This window comes from Panthera onca, chromosome B3, assembly GCF_046562875.1.
Source record: "Panthera onca isolate mPanOnc1 chromosome B3, mPanOnc1 haplotype 2, whole genome shotgun sequence".
Taxonomy (NCBI): Eukaryota; Metazoa; Chordata; class Mammalia; order Carnivora; family Felidae; genus Panthera; species Panthera onca.
Window position 1 is genome coordinate 72,794,879 of NC_138344.1, and position 20,569 is coordinate 72,815,447.

General features: G+C 40.6%; 1 long non-coding RNA gene across 1 annotated transcript in view; it reads right to left on the minus strand.

Moving 5' to 3' along the window:
* The window catches only part of LOC144616677 (uncharacterized), a 301,629-nt gene that overhangs the window by 137,052 nt on the left and 144,008 nt on the right, over positions 1-20,569 (minus strand). Inside the window, exon 4 of the long non-coding RNA XR_013556226.2 lies at positions 4,193-4,284. This is a non-coding gene — a long non-coding RNA (uncharacterized LOC144616677). The remainder of the gene's footprint in view (positions 1-4,192; positions 4,285-20,569) is intronic.

Here is a 20,569-nt window from a genome sequence, read left to right on the forward strand (position 1 = left end):
ATTAGTTATGATTATTATTGTATTTTGTCTTTTTTCCACAACTTGTGTAAGAGGTATTTGAGGACCTAAAGAAGCTGTGATGGGGCATTCCTGGGTGGTTCAGTCAGCTGAGCACCCGACTTCAGTCCAGGTCATGATCTCATGGTGCGTGAGTTCGAGTCCCACGTCGGGCTCTGCTGACAGCTCAGAGCCTGGAGCCTGATTCAGATTCTGTGTGTGTATCTCACTCTCCCTGCCCCTCCCCTGCTCGCACTCTGTCTCTCTCTCTCTCTTTCTCTGTGTCTCTCTCTCAAAAATAAATAAACATTAGAAAAGAAGAAGAAGAAGAAGAAGAAGAAGAAGAAGAAGAAGAAGAAGCAGCAGCAGCTGTGATGGTGTTCTCCAAGAGTTAATGTGAGTCAGAAAAGGTCCACGGCTTGTAGGGAACCAAAATGATCTCAGAAACTAACCGAGTTCATCAGAAGTAGCTACTCATGTTTAGGGGAGTCCTAAAGAAATGAAACCTTCTCATCCTCCCAATCTCCACCCCCACCCCCAAGAGTCCACACAATTGAGACAACACTGTTGTGGTGGGCATCTAATATTTTGTTCGCTTAGAACAGCAACTCCCTCCTGGTAAGAGATAAACTCTAACCATGTGGTCTGAATGGAGGCTGTCATCTTACTTACATAGCCACCTGGGACACCCCCAAATGACCCAGACAAGGACACATGGTCCAGCTGAGCCAATCACATCATGTACACTCTGCTGCAGTCACAGATTGACCCCCTGGAGGAAAACCTGACTCAGACTAATATAAGCAAAACCCTACGCCAGAAATTTTTAATTTGGGGTGGGAAAGAGGGATCCTTCGTCCTTTCTTGGTGGCTACACTGTGAGATGAACTCTAGGTAGAGAATGGTTGCCACCATGTCTCCTTTTTTGTGGTCTGAGTGAGTAAAGCTGATATGCAGAGAGCAGGAATCCTTGCAGGATTCAGTTCCCTGGCACCCTGGATACTTGAAACCCATATGTACTTCTGCGTTTGCCAAGGTTATAGGAGCCGATGGATTTCTTTTCTGGCCTAAGCTTATTTGGTTTTCTGTTTGTTTGTTTATTTTTTAACTGTTTGATTTCACATTTATTGCTTGCCTACTATGTATGAAGCAGGAGAAGATAACCCAACAAAGAGACAGGGAGCCCCGCCTGAAAGACATGTTTCATACATATTCCTAAATACACTTTTACCTCATTGAAGTCAGTCAGTACATATTCTTACTGACTGAATATTCTTATTCTTATTTATTTATGGATGGGGTTCAGTTGTTGTTTTAAAAATAGTGCATCGTGTTGGTGCTTTTGGTGCCTCACCCACCACTAGTCCATAGCTCTGGCTCCCAGTGGCTCTGAGTGTTGGCTGCTAACAGCTCACGGCAGCGTCCTAGTCCGGATAGCTACCCTTGGCCAAATGGGAGTCATCTCATTCGGTTGATCACTGCCCCTATTTTTTCACCATTCTCCATACTGCAAACCCTGCACAACAGGTACAAAACGTTAGCTCTCTTGCACTGGGGAGTGATCACCCTTGTGGTCTCCCGTGGAGGCCACATCCTGGCTGAGCTTCCCCACTTGCCTAAGCCTGCCTCCCTCACTCCCTGACAGGCTTATCCCGAGAGCACTTCCTTAATAAATCTCTTTCCCCAAAATCCCCATCTCATTTCCTAACCGGGCACTGTAGTTCAGACAAATAATATATTGAAGAAATTTAAAAAGATGCATGCACATACAAACACAGTATACATTCCCAAGAAGAGATTTTTTTTGTATATATATTTCAGATATATAATGACTGCTATTTTGTTACTTCTGCTTTTGTCTACGTTGAAGAGTATTTACAGCTAAGAATTCAGCCCAAACATTATTTGTGCCGAAAGGGTACTAAACTGCTGAATCATGGCTTATCTGCTGTCTGTGATTCTAAATATCTTTTTTTTTCTCCTTTTCTTTTTTCCTTCCAATTTTATTTAAATTCAAGTTAGTTGACATACAGTACAGTATTGGCTTCAGAGTGGAATTTAGTGATTCATCGCTTCCGTGCAACACCCAGTGATCAACAAGTGCCCTACTTAGTACCCATCACCCATTTAGCCCACCCCCACTCACCTCTCCTCCATCAACCCTCAGTTTGTTCTCTGTATTTAAGAGTCTCTTATGGTTTGCCTCCCCCTCTGTTTTTATCTTATTTTATTTTTCCTTCCCTTCCTCTATGTTCATCTATTTTGTTTCGCCTGAGCTTATTTGTATTATATTTCTGTCACTTGACTAAATGTCCTGACTAATCAACCAGATTTTTAAGGATTAATTTGCTAAGTAATTTTTATTTTATTTATTTTTTAACGTTTATTTATTTATTTATTTTTAATGCTTTTATTTATTTTTGAGACAGAGAGAGACAGAGCATGAGCGGGGAAGGGGCAGAGAGAGGGGCAGAGAGAGAGGGAGAATCTGAAGCAGGCTCCAGGCTCTGAGCTGTCAGCACAGAGCCCGACGTGGGGCTCAAACTCACAGACTGTGAAATCGTGACCTGAGCTGAAGTTGGACGCTTAACCGACTGAGCCACCCAGGCGCCCCTAACGTTTATTTATTTTTGAGAGAGAGAGAGAGAGAGAGAGAGAGCGAGCACGAGTGGGGGAGGGGCAGAGAGAGACACACAGAATGTGAAGCAGGCTCCAGGCTCTGAGCTGTCAGCACAGAGCTCATGGTGGGGGCTTGAACCCACAAACCTGAGATCATGACCTGAGCTGAAGTCAGAGGCTTAACTGACTGAGTCACCCAGGCGTCGCTGCTAAGAAATATTTAGAAACACCTGTTGGCTTACAAAAAGCAAATTCTACTTGTGTACACAATAATTCTATGCGTTACTTTTTAAGTAATTTCTCAAAATATCCTGCAAGGGACACTGTTTCCATGCGCGCACACACATGCACACCAACTTCTGTTCAAAGCATAAGAGGAGGAACCGAGTGAATTGCATGAGGTGATTCCAAGCGGTTTTAACATCTGCTAAAATTGTGCTTCTTTGGAGAAAGCAAATATTACATATTTGGAGATCCCCAGCTAACTTTTAAGGCACCCAAATCTGAGTCTTCACTGAACTGGACAGAAAAGAAAGAAAGAAAGAAAGAAAGAAAGAAAGAAAGAAAGAAAGAAAGAAAGAGAGAGAGAGAGGAAGGAAGGAAGGAAGGAAGGAAGGAAGGAAGGAAGGAAGGAAGGAAGAAAGATCTGCCAACAGTGACTCTGTGGCTTCATCTAGACTGTGAGCTGAGAGTTTACTGGAGAGGGAACCATGGAGGCAAAGAAATTGTCATACAACATTTCAGGGATGGAGATCCGGCTCCATGTGACTCATCTGAGGTTCCTCAGGGAGGAACTGGATCACAGAGATAATGATACTCCTCCTTCTGAAATGTTCTCTTTGGACAGGGTTAAATGCAGAGGTAAAAGCAGAGCATAGCTGCTGCGCCTGAGCACACAGGAGGGAAAAGACTGTTCTGCCTGGTGCAATGATTCAAGTGCTACTTCAGACTGCAGGGTACAGACAGGATCTGGAGAAGAGCCTGGAATCTGTTTTTATTGGCTTCAAAAGGGGCAATGAAGCAGGAGGAGGATTCACAGCTTCACTTGATGCCAAAGCCCGTGGTGGCACCCTGCACACCTCCACCTCCCAGGTGGCCTCTCTGCCACCTACTTTGGTGCCATAGATGCTCACTGTCCCTCATGTTTTCAGTCTGTACCGAGACCTGAGCTGAAGCTCTGGCCACCCCTGCTGCAGAGACTACAGTTATGAGGCTTACTGAACTGTCACTCTAACTCTTCCTGCAAGGAAAATTCTAGAATGAGAAAAGATGGTGGCTTTCACTTTTATTTTCTTTACTGTGAAAATGTTCTTAAAAGGAAAAAGGATTCAAGGAGGAAAAAAATCCTAAATGTGTCTTTTTTGAGACTATGAGATCTCATTCTTTACGGCCTCAGTCAAAACCGTTAGTCTTCTATACAGAATGATTGTGCATTAGTGCAACTGTCACAAATAATTCCTATGAAACATGGACCTATTATTTGTTTTAGATGTGAATACAGCATACAGCATTTACCAATGGATGGAGAAAATAAATAAATGCTTTATAAAAGAACATTCTATAAGAAGGTTCTTACCTTCCTCCCAAAGCACTGACTACAGTAGTTAATATCCATATGGTCCAGATACTTATTTATATCAATGTGTGGAGATATTCTTATTGTAGGACCTTAAAAAAAAGACAAGACAAGAATAATTGGACAGAGCAGACCATACACTGTTAAATGAAAACGTTATGCACATACCTGATCTATAAATCCAGGATACAAATATCGTCAGGTCTCTTTTATTTTTCCAGCTAATGGTTAGAGCAACTACCTGCCAAATAAGCAGCAAGTTTATTGTCTCCCTCTTGAGGCTTTCCCCACTCCCGCCCTTGGCCTGTCAGAATAGACAGATTTAGGCAGTGCAAAAAGGGCTAGCCCCACTTCCACGCCCACAAAGTGTCCCCCCACCGTGGACTCCTGCCTTGTTTCTTGCTGGCACTTGGCCCCCACCATGGTCTGAGAAGGAATGCTGGACATCTACTGATCCAGCCCCTGAAGGGTGACCCCACTCCTTCAGGGTCAGCCTGGCCAAGGGATGCCTCACACTTGGGCTCCCAGGGTTACAGAGACCTGTATTCTTCTTCGTAGACACAAAACCATCACCCAAGCCCTGGAAAACCAAAGAACGCTGGGTTCAGAGTAATCCTGGCATTCATAGGTGGGTCCACACAACACTGCCTTTTCCATCCTCTGAGATCCATAGCTAAGTGATAAATATCTTTTGTTTTGCAAGTCTCAGGCCCTGTGGGTCTGATTACGCTCACTTTCTCCAGAGTGACTATAGGGTTATGCCCTGACCCTCTTAAGGAAAGATATTCTTAAAAACCCCTGAGAATCCTACAGCCTCTCTTCAATCAAGGTTACTTTCAGAGACTCAAGGGTGATTTATCCCCAAAATGAGACTCTCCGAGGTGATCTATGCTAGTTTTCTAAGAGGGCAACCATAATGGTTCCGTAGTATCAATCTTCCTTTTCTAAAGGATGATAACTTCAGCGACTATACAATAGTTTCCTGGCTTTTCTTCCTAAATAATAGAACTAACCCAAACATTACCACTGGTAGGTCCCCTACTATGTGCTTTTGTGAAGTGAATTGAGCACAATTTAATACAATGAAATAAAATTACACATTAAGTTCTAATCTTCCTGCTAAGGGATTGGTTACAACACGTTAGTTTATTGCCAAAGAAAGTAGTATCTACTTTGATATAACCTAGGTTTACCTTTTTCCAGGTCCCATTATGCCTCTACTTGTCTTGTAATGCTCTCGTTTGCATTAATGCAACAGTTTGCAATGAGAGGTCACTGCCTGGTTTAAAGACCCTGATGAAACCTCAGAATATTTCTAGTGTTTATGTATACACTTTCTCAAAGTCATAATATCAATTCTGTATTGTTTTAGAGGCTTTGCTTCCCTCTAATTGTTCTGCAAAATGTCCATGGCTGCCTTTCTTACCACATTGGCACTGTTCACAGCTCTGCTGAAGAACATAGCAGAGTCTCTATCCTGAGTCTGGTGGTTTGTTTTGCACCCTCTTCCCTGTTGGGCAATGCTTGTGAGTGGGGCTGGGTTATTTACTAACCAAAATCCCGAGCTCAAACAGATTCCTCCACTATATAGAACAATAGATCCTGTGACACTACATGAACATCGGTAAAATCCACACAGGCCATAAAAGGTCAGGGATGTGGCTTCTTGGTCATTGCGTATGCAATAGTGTTTGTATCTGTAACCTGTGATCCATTTTCACCATCATTCAGGAATGGATAAGGAGCAATGTACAGATACAACAAATAAAAATAGAGGGGCGCCTGGGTGGCGCAGTCGGTTAAGCGTCCGACTTCAGCCAGGTCACGATCTCGCGGTCCGTGAGTTCGAGCCCCGCGTCGGGCTCTGGGCTGATGGCTCGGAACCTGGAGCCTGTTTCCGATTCTGTGTCTCCCTCTCTCTCTGCCCCTCCCCCGTTCATGCTCTGTCTCTCTCTGTCCCAAAAATAAATTAAAAAAAAAAAAAAAAAATAGAGATTTATTCATATTGTACATTGGATTTGATACTATAGTCCCTGAATAACAATTTTAAGAGAACACAGCAGGACTGCTTGGTCTAAAGGCATTGGTGCTTCTTTTTTCCTCTTCTTTTCATATTTTATCATTGGAACTTTATAGCAAAGGAATATGATTTTTTGTGTGAATGAGAGGCCCTACTGGTTGATAAATATTGAGTGGGAGACCCAACTTACTGACTGGGCGAATAGGAGAAAATATGCTACAAGAGAAGAAACTTTTTTTTTTTTTTTTTTTTTTTTAGAGAAAGAGAGAGAGAGAGCAAGGAGAGGGGCAAAGGGAGAGAGAGAGAAAGAGAGAGGGAGGGAAAGAAAGAGAAAGAGACTGTTAGGTAAGCTCAACACTCAGCATGGAGACCTACTCAGGGCTCAATCCCATGACCCTAGGATCATGACCTGAGCCGAAATCAAGAGTTGGATGCTCAACAGACTAAGCCACCCAGGTGCCCCAACAAGGTTATTTTGACTAAGAGATTCCCTGATCATCCCAAATTGGTAAATGTGAAAGCCTCAGAAATGACATGGGGCTTCAATTGTGCTGTGAGTTGCAACAGGAAACAGTAAGGACACTATTCTTTGCCAAAATTACTCCAGCAGCATTTGAAATAGCTTTTATGAAATAAAGTCAGGAGAAAACCCTAATGGCTAACTTGGAAACTTTTTAAAGGAAGAAATTGAATAAGAGAGCCATTCATCATGAAGCTTATCTTCTAAAGCAAATCAGATTAAAAAAAATTTTTTTAATGTTTATTTATTTTTGAGAGAGAGAAAGAGAGAGACAGAGCATGAGTGGGGGAGGAGCAGACAGAGGGAGACACAGAATCTGAAGCAGGCTCCAGGCGGAGAGCTGTCAGCACAGAGCCCAACGCGGGGCTCAAACTTACAAACTGTGAGATCATGACTTGAGCCGAAGTCGGACTCTCAATGGACTGAGCCACCCAGGCGCCCCCATAAAGCAAATCAGATTTTTAATAACTTTCCACGTTTTTAATTGGCACTGGGGCGGGGGGCGGGCAGAGGGAGAATGGAAAAAAAAGGTGTATAAGAGCCCTGAGCATGATGGTGTCTCACCTCAGACAAGCTGAAGTTGAGGAAGATGGCAAAGTTCTATGTAAACACCAGTAGTGACTGTCTTTGATGGTGGAATTTATTGTTTTCTGTCCTCCACGGTTTCCACATCTATGGGATAGGGTCAATAATTGAGCAGCTTTCTCAGTCCGAGGAGCAATTTTGGAAAAATAAGATACTGCAGCTACCAGTTAACAAAACTGTACTTAAAAAAAAATCTGTTGAAATGTGGCTGTTTCTTTGCCACTAGCAATTGTGACCCAACATCCTTGTAAGGCACTTTTCACATGCTCCCAAGCTCTCTACTACATAGAACACCTCCTAAAGACGTTGCAGGGTGGAATCTCAGAAAAATCTAATTTTTGGATCTGGCCTAGATTTGCCTCAAGACTGAGTGTCCTTGCCAGTCTGAAGAATATAATATTTTTTCTTATTATCCACCGGTTCCCTCTTCTTCTCCCTCTATTTTTGTTTGTTTTTATTTTGCTAAATTGTGAAATCTACTTAAACTTTGCCCTTTTCTGCTAGGTAAGAACAAATTTCCCTGTCAGAAAAATCATCCTATAAGAGTGAGATTTACATAAAAATAATTGAAGACAAGTTTTCCGGTCTACAAGAGAGATGCACAAGGCTTAATCAGTACCCTCAGATACCAGTCTCATCAGATTTTCCTCCAAAACTCTGAGAAAAATAATAACCTTGCTTCGGTCAGGACTTTAAGTGAAAATATTCCAGAAATAACAATACAATGTAAAAGCTGACCTTAACATTTCAATATTCAGACCCTCTTAAGCAACACCACATTTTTAAAAAAATGAAAAATCTTATTTTTCCAAATAGGCAGAATCTCCACAGGCTAATCAGCATCTACAGCAACATGCTGGCGGGTTAAGAAAGGTCAGCTCCAGCCATGTACAGACCAAAAGCTCTTCAAACCACTCACAACCTCCAGCACTGACTATAATAACTTCCATATTTAGACAAAATGAAATTTCTCATGAAAAACTGACTTGGTTCCATCTTCCCTCAAGTCAAGCAGAGGCTCCATTCCTACAGATTAGGTTAAAAGAACTCTAACCTTAAATTTATAAATGTTCATAATGTACCCTGAATTTCAAGTTTCCTGAACTGCTACCAAAGCAAGCTTCCTTATTAGTGACTTCCTGTGAGGAAATTTTTATTTTGCATTTATGAACTCACTCTCTGCATTGTTATAATCAGACAATTGTTTTATATCAAATTTCCTATAACCTTTCTGTAACATTTAGCATCATGTCACCACGCCTTGATTTTGCCGTTGAAAGCAGTTTCACAAGGAAACCATTCGTGACAGGGAAAAAAAATCATTGTTCAATCCGATTGAGTTTACTGAAGGAACAAATAATTCACTTGAATCCTCAAATCTTGTCCTTAGTATAGAGAGGACTTGGATTCTGAAATTAACTTTTGAGTCTTCTTAGGGTCAAGAATATAAGCAAACCCAAAAATAGATGAATATGACTCAGACACTTATTTTTTTTAAGTTTATTTATTTATTTTGTGAGAGAGACAGAGAGAGAGCACTAGCGCGCATGAGTGAGGGAAGGGCAGAGAGAGAGAGGGAGAGAAGGAGAATCCGAAGCAGGCTCCCCACCACCAGCTTGCAGCCTGATGGGAGGTTCAAACCTATGAACCATAAGATCATGAGATCATGAGATCATGAGATCATGAGATCATGAGATCATGAGATCATGACCCGAGCCAAAATCAAGAACCTGGTGCTCAACCAACTGAGTCACCCAGGCACGCATGATTCAGACATTTTACAGATAGCCATTAATTTGAAATTTAAAACATAAAAAAGTAAGCTCTTCTCACCTCCCTTACTGGCCCTGCACAACTTGTGAATACACAGATTTTTTTATTTTCTTCTCCTAGGATCACTTAGTTTTAATGAAAATATATCATTAGGTGTTACAAATCCAGGTGTTCAAAACTGAACCAGTTGATTTTAAGGGTATGATGGTATAGTAAGAAAATATTGTCAGAGTTGAAAACATCACCAACATAGCAGAGCATACTAAACCAAGTATGTTCACCCCTGGCGGGATATCCGTAAATGTTTCTGGTGGTGTGAATCCCAGCTTCCAGCAGTTGCTGCTAATGACCAGAGCTTTTACCAACAAGAAGGTCCATAAAACACTCAGAGCTTCATCCTGATCAGATGCACCAGTTACCAAGTCTGCTCATGCTAAAGATTAGGAAAAGAGAAACTTTTCTCAATTATGCTGTTTATGTCTTAAATTCTTCCACTCTGTCCCACAGGTTTTGGTGTGAACTATTCTTTTCCTTTGCTTTTGGCATCCTTGGCTACTTTTAATTTTGACCCTGCTCCAAGGTTTATCTAGAAATTCATTTCTTCATTTCAAGAGTTAATGTATTTTACCTTTATATATATATATTTTTATACTTTTAGATTAATTGGATTATGATCAGAGAATATGCCCATAAAAGCTCTACTTTTCAAAAAAATGTTAAGGTTTAATTTGAGGCCAAGTACATAACCATAATTAATTTTATCTGAAAGCTATGAATTTGTATACGTGCATATAGCTGTGTACTCAACCTTTTTGATTGTATCATTAAATTCTTTTATGCCCTTGTTTTGTTTTCTATCGAATCTGTCACATTCCTAAAGAGGGCTGTTGAAATCTTCTACTTATTTTATCAGGTTCTTCTTGCAAATTGCTTTTTTTCTCTCATTTACCGAGCTTCTGTGTTTTTGGTGACTATGGTTTATGACACATCTCTCCATAAAGTCTGTCTGTTTAGCATAATGCCCAGAAAATCATCTATTTCTTATTCACCTTGTGTAATAAATACAGCCTGCTATTTCCCCCTCAATATCCATTCTGCTCTCTTTCCCTCCTCTATTAGTCTCAGAATAAAATCGGTGTTGCCCAGACTTCCTGGAAGCTAGATATGGCCATAAACTGAGTTCTGGTCAATGAAATGTAAGTGTAAATGTCATGTGGCAACTTCAGGAATTTCTCTAAGACCAAGCATGCAAGCTCTTCAGTCTCTCCCAGCTATCTTGACTCCCAATTCCTCTCTTGCAGAAGTTGCTGATCCCCTGAGATTCAACCACGTCCCTCTCTGCACCATGGTCTCTGCACCATGTATCTTACTTAATGAGGTCCCCTTGGCTGGCACAGCTATTCTCAATTCCCAGCTACCTCCTATGAACTCCTTCAGGCAAGCAGTATTTTCAGATATTCTTGAAAAACAGCATTTAAATTGACCGTATTACTATTTCTACTCTACTGTGGCTGAAATGCATAGGAGTGTATCATTTTGCAGAGCTGGGTCTTCTCAGTATTCCAGACAGAAATAAGAAAAAGTTCCCTCCACATTGGATAGCCACTATCGTGTGCTTTTTTTTTTTTTTTTATCACCAGCATTACTAACTCAGGGTTTTAGACTCAGAATTCATGATAAAAACCACCCCGAAACATCAAGCTTTGCTCTTGACATGTAAATTTTCAAAAGGTAAAATAATCATGTGCCAGGATCATGCAACTCAAAAATGCTTTCATTTTTAGGACATCTTCTCCTCCTAAGACTTTTAAAGTCTATTTTGAAACACAAAGCCAAGAATTTGAATCTTTGGTCTCATTGGATCCTTTTGTGATCTCCCTTTCCTGGATCAATAAAATTTATCCCCAGAATTTATGACAAAAGGGTTAGAGGGGAAAAAATGAATTTTAAAGAAGGAAAATATGTCAGATTATGTTTGAAACTCTTATCCCACTGCATATAGAATTGGAGATTCTAATAATACAATAGCATGAACACCAGACTTGATGTCAGAAGGAATTTGTTGGTATTCAGACTTTTCTACTATGAGTTCAGTGCCCTTAGGCAAGTTACATAAGCCTCATTTTTCTTATCAAAATATGTGGAAAAATAATATCCACTTGCCAAAGTTTTTATGACATTTAAAATGAGATGTAATATATGTCAAGTAAACAGTACAAATACCAGACCTTCTAGAATAGTGCTTATTGAGGAACCTCACAAAGAGAAGGAGCAGGTCTGTGGTTTCCTCAAGGACAGCACACACACCCCTCCCCTGACATCCTGGGGTGCCAAATGGCACTCTAGCAGGGCCAATACCAGACTCTAAGAATGAGATCCCAGTCTTGAGCCATGCAGATTTTATGCTGCTTTATTGGGAAGCACCAGGCCTTATCTCAGCATAAGGATTGGGCTCCAAACTATGTAATTGCAACAATAGAAAGTGATGGACTGTCCTCAGTCCTTATCTATCACCCCAACACTTTTCTGAATGAAATCGGTTGACTTAAGCATTGGGTTGGAGTTCTTCAGGAAGCCAGCTTTCTCTCTGGAAGGGCAGCCTGCAGGGAATCAGTTATCTTTACTTCTAAGTCTGTGAAAACCACATGCACAGTGCCCAGGAGAGAGTTGGTATAAATGTAGAATGAATGTATGTGGCCACGGGGCCAATGTGTCCAGTCCCTTTGTACTATAGGAAGTGTGTTTTTTGAAACTCTTATCCCACTCTTATCCTTATTTAATCTCAGATTAAATAATGTATTCCACAAGTGATTTATGGAATGTCCACTCCATACCAGGCTTTCTTCTAGGCACTTGAGATTTACCTGTTAACGAAATGTTCAACGATGCCAGACTTATAGAAACTTCATTCCAATAAACACATAAAGAGTAAGTTATATAATACTTTAAAAGATAAGTTTGTGGAGATAAGAATCAAGGGTAAAGGGAAGAGGGAGTGTGGGGTGGGGGGTGGAGCACAGGAAGGTGGTTCCCCTTGTAATTTTAGGTATGGTGGTCAGAGCAGGCTCACACATAAAGATGAGGGAGTGAGTCTTGAAGATATCCGGGGCAAGAGCTTTCCAGGCAGAAGAGAGTCCAGTTCTAAGTAAGAAGTTCCCAATGTGTTCAAGGACTGGGTGGAATGAGGAGCCACAGGAGAATTGTGAGAAAGGAACAATATGATCTGACTTCCAATTAAAAGTCTCAGTGTGGCCGCTTTATTGAGAATAGACTATAGGCATCAAGATGAATACAGGGAAAATTGTGTAAACATCAGAACAAACAGTGTCTGGTGTTCCCCTGAGCTGAGAGGCTTCTTCCACAAAGAAAGCTGGTTCAGGAGTGGCTGTCATTTCTGCTTCTGCTGATGGAGAGGTGGAGACATGTTTGATAACCTCTCCAGGAATCCTTGAACTGTGGATGATCTGTGAGTTTGGGGAAAAGGATTAGAAGGAGTCCTGATTCCAGATACCAGAAGACTTCTGAAGACACCTTCTCCAAGGACAAATATTGGAGTTTTCTTCTGTTGTGTAAGACTCCCTACTCAAGGTTAGGCGTATTAAGGACCTTAGAAAATTGTCCCATGACAATGAAGGTAACAAGAAACAGAAGCTGTTATGAAGCAGGGGGAAAGTATAAATGCCTGTGAGTGGCCTGGCAATAAGGATCACTGCTGTCTCATTACTTTGAACAGGGGTGAGTGATCAACAATGGAGAAGAATGCTCAGTTCCCAACCTTCCAGGAGATACAGGCCTGTAAACAGGACTGTCTACAAAATTGGTAGGGCCCAGTGCAAAGCGAAAATGCAGGGCCTCTTGTTCAAACTTAGTAAGAATTTCAAGATGGCAAGAGCAGAGCATTAAACTAAGCATGGGGCCTTCTGAGCATGGGGTCTTACGAGACTGCTAAGGTTTAATACCCATGAAGCTGGTCCTCGGCTTTAGCTTGAATTTGCATGAGCCAAACAGATAGTCCAGATACAGATGATACAGACAGGAGCATGGGGAAGAACTTGCATTAATTTGATAATAGTTCAGCCACACAGAAGACAGAGTGAGGGCAAATTAACTGTGCCATTTGGGATGGCACATCACCTCTTCCACATACTTCTGAGCTGGTGAGATGCCCTGTTCTCTTGGCATCTGAAGACTGAATATAATCCGTTTAAGTAGGACCCCAGTGGCACAGACCAAGGTAATAGGAGAAATCTATCTGCAAAGGAAAATAGTATAATAAAGGGATTATTAGTCAAAACAAAAAAGAGGCTGAGTTTTACCATGAGATTTTTTACGACTTCTAAGTGAGAAGCATCTGTTGTCCTTCCCCATAGGAGCTATCTAGGCAGGTGTTGGAGGAGGTCTTCAAGAGGACATGACTGGTGGCCCCAGGCAATCAGAGGCTCCTTATCCCCCCCTCTGTCCTTGGAATGTATGTTCTGCCCACTGTTCCCACAGTGGAAGCCATTTTCAAGGATGCAGCCTTAAAGAGCAATGAGTTGTTGAGACCATCTGGATTGCATACTTGACTGAGCCCCATTATAAGGCCGTTATAAATTTTAAGATTCTGGCAGGTGGAGCTGAAATTCTATCATCTTGTGGCCACCCAAGACCAGCCTCACATGTAAATTCCCTTGCTTTTTAAACCTGCCACCCACCAATCTGGAGTGGTCTGCCTCTTTCTTCAGCCCCTCCCTGCCCTCTGCATCAGGGGGCCAGTTTGTGCACCATGATCAGAGTCCCCAGATTTGTCTCTCCTGATAACATTTCAGAGTTCTCCCCTCACAGAAGAAACTGCATCATCATAAAAATAATTTATCACAGCCAACCTGGGACTTTTTCTTGAAAGCCTTGGCTGTCTTCTAGGACAAGGAGCAAAAATGTAAAGAAGTAACGCTTAGAAAGGGCATATGTTCTAGTTAAACTCCCAGGTTCTGAAAACAAATACTCATTCACTCACTTATCAATTCATTCATTTATTTGACCAATATTGAGCTTCTACTATTTGACAGACCTGTATAGTATCTGAAGCCTAGTGAATATCTATTCAATAAACTGTGACCAGATACACAAGGCCTGCAGGCTCAGGGAATGGAGAGACAGATCTGGTGTTGAGCAGTGTGTGACTGTGGATGATTTATTTAGCCTCTCTGATCATTAGCTCTCTCATCTGTAAAGCAAGAATGACAATAATATTAATATCTACTTTTTATAGCTTTATGGATTAATGTATGCAAAGCCTCTGGTTCAATGCCCAACCCTTAGTATGCCTCAGGAAATACTAGCTATTGCCATTATTATTAATTTCTATTGATTTAACTAGACACAGAGAGGGCAGCATGTGTTTTATAAACCAGAACTTCTCTCTTCTAGTGACTAAGTCAATAAAAATTATAGGAAATGCTCAAAGTTCACTTCCTACCCATGGTAGGGTGCCACTCTGTTTCATTTTGTTTTGTTTCTTCCTCCAGTGCAGAAATAATCGTGTGTCTTGGCATATCTAAGATAAGGAAGATTCCTACATGGAATCACATGTACTTGTATATTCATACTGCTAAGGACCCAGCAGATTTAGTGAGTCTCATACCTCAAAGAGAAATCACGGCTAAAATGAGAAAGTCCCCAAAGTCAACAGGAGGGATATGCAAACACTGGTACAAGTTGGCAGCCTTAACCCTCACATGTGCTGTGTGGCACTCCCAAGACAGGGCAGGTCTTGGGGCACAACCAATCCACAATCCTTTTTCCATGGAGAAATTGTGGACTCACTTAGAGCAGCCATGATCTCTGCCTCCACCTTGATGCCTGAGACGTTATTACTCTCTGGGAAGCAAAATGACAGTTTAAACCTCTGGCTGGTTTTGTAATTTCTCTTAATTCTCATTTTATTAATTGAATTCAATGCTGTTTCTACTCATTCTAATAAAAGCTTTGTTTAAAAATAAAAAAGAAAGCCTTGGATTTTCAGGAAGAACCATTGGAGACTCAGTGACCCAGACAAGGGACCTCTCTTAAGGGATACACCTAACATTGAACTGCACGTACCAAGCCAGTGACTCCCCTTTCCTCTTTTGGTATGTCCAATATCCCAGAGAGGCCCTGCACTGCCTTCTCTGATGCATCAGGAAAAATGAAGAGAAAGATCACAAGGTTTTCAGGTCCATCAGGTTAGGACCAGAACTTCCTTCCAGCTACAGAAATCCTACATCTAAGTGGCAGGCAGGACTGGGTACTTTGTGTTCCTAATGACATAGAGAGAAGGACCAAAGGAGCAGCTAAACACAAATCCCAAGGGGGCACAGCAGGGGCTGGTTGTGTGCAGTCTGGGTGAGCAACTTTCTTTTCCCTTGACACAGAGCCCTGGAATGTGGGGACATTTCTGGGAAGGTGGACAAACCTTATGTTTGGCTATCCCAGGTAAGAACAATTGTGAGACTGCTTTTTGGAAATGGGGAAAGAAAAGATTTATCACAACCCTGCCCAAGCCAGGCAGGAAACAAATTATTGTTTAATGTTTGCTCATTGATCAAACCTACAAGCCTAGCAACGTCGTAAAGGAAGTTTCTTTACCATCAGTTATTTTAAAATATGCGCCATGTGATTTTCTGATAATATCCTTGTAATTAAAATGTCCATATAAATCAATAACAAAAGTGTTAAGATGAAAAGTACAGCATAGGGAATATAATCAATAATATTGTAATAACTTTGTATGATGACATTGCTATGTTGTACAGCTGAAACTAATATAACATTGTATGTCAACTATACTTCAATAATTGTTTCAGAAACCATTAATATCCTGGGGGGGGGGGGGGGTGGTGAAAATGCACTTCACAAAAAGAAGTACAAATGGCCAGTCAATTTATAAAGAGGTATACAAATTCTTAGCCATCAAAGAAACACAAAAAATTACAATGTGATTCATTTTTCCATCTATCAAAATAGTGAAGATTATGTACACACACACACACACACACACACACACGATCATGGAATTCCTTCTTATTCCTTTTCTGTTATTCCAAGGACCTCCCCCAACCTCTCCCCAAATGGGTACCACAAGTCTTGAACCACCCACTCTATAATCAGAAATTAAGACTGCAAATGCTCAATTCTTAAGCCCAATCACATCTAGCCTCAGTGCAGGCTTATGTACCCAAAGAACAAAGTATCCAGTTTTGAGAAACTAGATTAAATGATGTCAGGGCTGAGGAAGAAAGGACAGGGAAAAAAAAGCAATCAAGGAAAAGAGAACAATGTTAAGTGCACAAACCATTTTGTAGGAAGGACAACTTCAATAAAGTTGCACCAACTTTCAGGTCCAGGTGAGAAGGGGATGAATGTACCATTGGCATAGCCCTCTCCCAGGAGAGCAAGCCAAAAAATATCTTGCATTACTGCATTTTCAATACAAAGTTTTGCAAATGTGAAATAGAGTGATAACAGGAGCAAACAATAGACAGCCCTGAAAAGTTATTCTTCCTGTACTGTAGTGTCAAATTTTACAAATTTGAATGCTAAAGCCTTTAATAATACAATTATAATAATAATTAAATTTTGAATACAAAATTGGGTTTATTCTTGTACTACTGAAGTTAATTCTACTTTGTTGATGTTCAGGTTCACCTTTAGCTTTGGCCTAACATCTCAATGTTGAGCATCTGACCAAAACGTGTTTCTAGTGCATGATATCTTAGGGAAATAATGGGAGGTATGGATGAAATTCATGTAAGCATACATTTATCAGCATTGTTTATAAACACTGGGCAAAAATGGAAACTACTTTATCTACAATACTGATATAGTTGTGATGTCTAAGTTCTAGTGGAAGTTATTCTCCCTCAGAATATGTATCCTAGAAACAACAGATTTATTAGAGGTGTAGTAACTCTCCTTGCACCAAAGAACCATCTTCTACCCAGCTGGTCCCTTAAGATGAGGACGGTAGTGAGAAGAGCAGATTTTTGAATCAAAAAGACTATTTTATAATTTGTTCATTAACTTGTCACACAGAGGCGCTGTTGCCAACACTATCATCATTTATGCATGAATTCTGAGCACAGCTGTGATCCCTTTGTATCTCCATTTCAATAGTGATCCCTCCTTCCGGTAGACCAAACACACTGGCAATGAACTCTTCTCTGGGCGCTCTCATTCTGATCTTAATGTTTGGTAAGTACATTTTACTGAAATGGGGTTTTTTTTAATTATTTTTTTTAAATTTCAAAATAATGAAAACTTTCTCTAAAAGATAGAACTCTGGTCAAATTCGTGAAACAAGCCCTTTGTTTTTTCCTTACAGGAGGAACCAGTGGCAATTCGGTCAAACAGACAGACCAAATTACTGCCTTGGAAGGAGCATCTGTGACAATGAATTGCACGTACACATCCACACAGTACCCTACTCTTTTCTGGTATGTCCAATACCCCAACAAAGCTCTGCAATTTCTTCAGGAAGAGACGATGGAAAACAGCAAGAACTTTGGAGGCAGAAATATTAAAGACAAAACCTCCCCTATCACAAAATCCTCAGTCCAGGTACAAGACTCGGCGGTGTACTACTGTCTTCTGAGAGATACACACAGTGCCAAGGGCGTGGGAGGACCTGTACAAAAACCTCAGGGGCCCAGGCAAGGTATGCAGTGAGCCTGGGAACCCCAAGCTGAGGAAACTTGTTCTCTCTCACAGTCCTGTTGGGACATTGTTGGAAGATAAATAAAAACAAAATCAGCTGCAACTGCCTCTAATTCCAGGGGGTTCTTTAACTGAAAAAGACATGTGGGGAAAGGGAAATTATTCCATCAGGCAGAATAATTTTTGAACTGGAAAGAGAAAATGGGAAAGGATAAGTGAAAAGATACAAAGAAAAGATTTAGATGCTTTCAATATAATCAAGTCTTCTGGATCATTTAAATTAATTTCTAAAACACAAAAAAGAATTTTCAGGCATCGTTTGAGAGGTATTGGGCAAAATCTTTGAAAGCCTAAGGGGAATGAAGGAAATCTCAAACCTATAAACAAGGAAGAAATGGATTGATATCCAGCAACAACGTTTTCAAGCATATTATTAACAGATAATGTGTGTGCTCTTAGAAAATAATGCAGGAAACATTATAAGCTAGAATGAATTCCCTAAAGATATTTTTTAAACAAACCTGCTGAATTCAAGTTACTTCTCTGGACTAAAACTGACTCAAATGTTTGCAAGGCATTTGACTACTTTGTTTCTCATTAGATCATTAGGAAAATAAGTAATATCATACATCACTCACTAAATGATCTATTTATCACAGGCCCTATTGTACTATCAATAATAATAATAGCTAGCATTTATCAAGTGCCCAACATGTATGACGTATTGTTTTAAATACATCACATAAATTCATTCATTTAATCTTCCCTACAACCCCATGAAGCAGGCTCAGTTATTAGTCCCCAGGAAACTAAGGTACAGAGAAATAGCCCAACTTGTCCATGAACAGAGTTAGGAAGAGAGCTGGCATAGAAGTACAGGTAGATTAGACCAAAACCTGTACTCTTAACTGCTGAACTTTGTTAACTCCCAGTGTTATCAGCAATTTTTACCACAAACCACAAATTTAGTGTTGTTATCTCCATTTTATAGGAAACTGAAGACTAGAGCATTTTGATAACTTCTCAAAACCCAGTATCTAGCAAGTGGCAGGGCTAAGACTCAAACTGAGGTCTATTAGGCTCTCCAAATCATATCCACTTTTCATGTTGCTGCTCTGCGTAATGCTACAGTCCATGGTCCTCAGCTGAAAGAATGGCTTATATAAAGATTCAATTGGGAACACCGTCTCTATTGTCGTTTCACATGATTTTATCCTTCCTCTTACTGGTTCATATTCACTTTATGTGAATTCACATAAGCTGTGCCCGTCAAATAGGCAAACAGCACAATACTGAGATAGGTAGTTAATATGTTAGGTGATATTAGATGAACTGAAATAGCCAAAATAAAATTTTATGGGGATAACTGTGTTTCTGCATGTAGTTTTATCAAAATCTATTCTGATACATACTAAGGGGAACCATGGATTGACAGTACTTTTTGTGAAAATGATTTGGGCGTGTAATTTGCTCAACCTAACTAGAAGAAAAGGAGATTTGCTGAAAGGATACGGAGGAGTCTCGTAAAATCTATTTGTGAAAAATACAGCTGAGCCTCACAAGAAGGACATCATCAATTGCTTATTCTTTCTGAATCTACTTTTCTCTGAATATATAATCAGTTCTCCTCTTAGGAGACTAGATTCCATGGTAAGCCTGTTAGTTTCTATTCCACAATAACCTGAGTTTGAACATACCCAGCTTTGCCAAGGGATGATTGGTTCAAACTCCATGGGGTTTTATAGCTCTAGCAACTAACACTATCTAACAACTGTTTGTATACCTATAGTCCAAATTCATAACCCCAGTGTTTACCCAGATCCAATAAGCTACAGCCAGGGAAAGGTCACTTAATACAAATATGACCTCTAGGTGTGTTCCTTAAGGAGCACCTCTGATGGAGGGGCTAGCAAGGAGTCCCCAAATTAAAAAATGACTTCAAGCTCCAAATAATTCAACAGAGTGATAAAACTACTGAAACAATTAAGGGAACAATCATAGATGAATGGAAACCAGATGAATAAAATGATACTGTGGCAGGATAACATTTGAAACATATTTGGTCAAGTCATGGACAAAAATGAAAGATTAAGACTAGGAAAGGAGACTGAAATCATATGACACGGAGAAACAGGGCTGTCATGTGAAGAAACCAGAGATATTTATAAGGAATGCCTTTAAAAAACAGAACAGAACAGTCCTTGGGTTTTTTAGGAAGTCCTTGGGAATGAAATATCAAGTGGCACAGACAGGTTGTCATCTACTCTACTTGATCTGGAACTGCCAGCTGAAGCCAAAGAATCATCAAATTTTCTTCCCCACCTTACCCCTCCCCACCCCCCCCCCCAGCTCCACCCCCAGTCCCACCCCCACCCCGGGGAGTCCCAGCTGGCGGATGCTAACTTTGATTCTAGATTTGTCTTGGTTTTTTTCAGAGTACTTGACCTATATAACAAATGACTGTGCATCTAGCCACTAGGTGGCAATGTGGGCATTTTAAAGACCGTGAACGGCTCATTGTACAGGTAGCCCTATAAATAGTGCAAACATGTACATTTGTGCTGTCTCTGATGGGCTGGGGATCCCATTTGATTTCTAAAGTAACTGTGCAGAAGTCATAATAATAAAAGATTCCTTGACCAACTAACATATATTCCAAATCCTATAGCAGAGACCGTGTGAGCCTTAGCTGCAGTAATAATGGTGAAGACCCAGCAAGTTTTGTTGGCTACTCTGTGGTTTCAGTTCATCTGTAAGTTGGGGAGTTTGGGCATATGGGAAGAGGAAGCCTAAGTGGATATTTTTT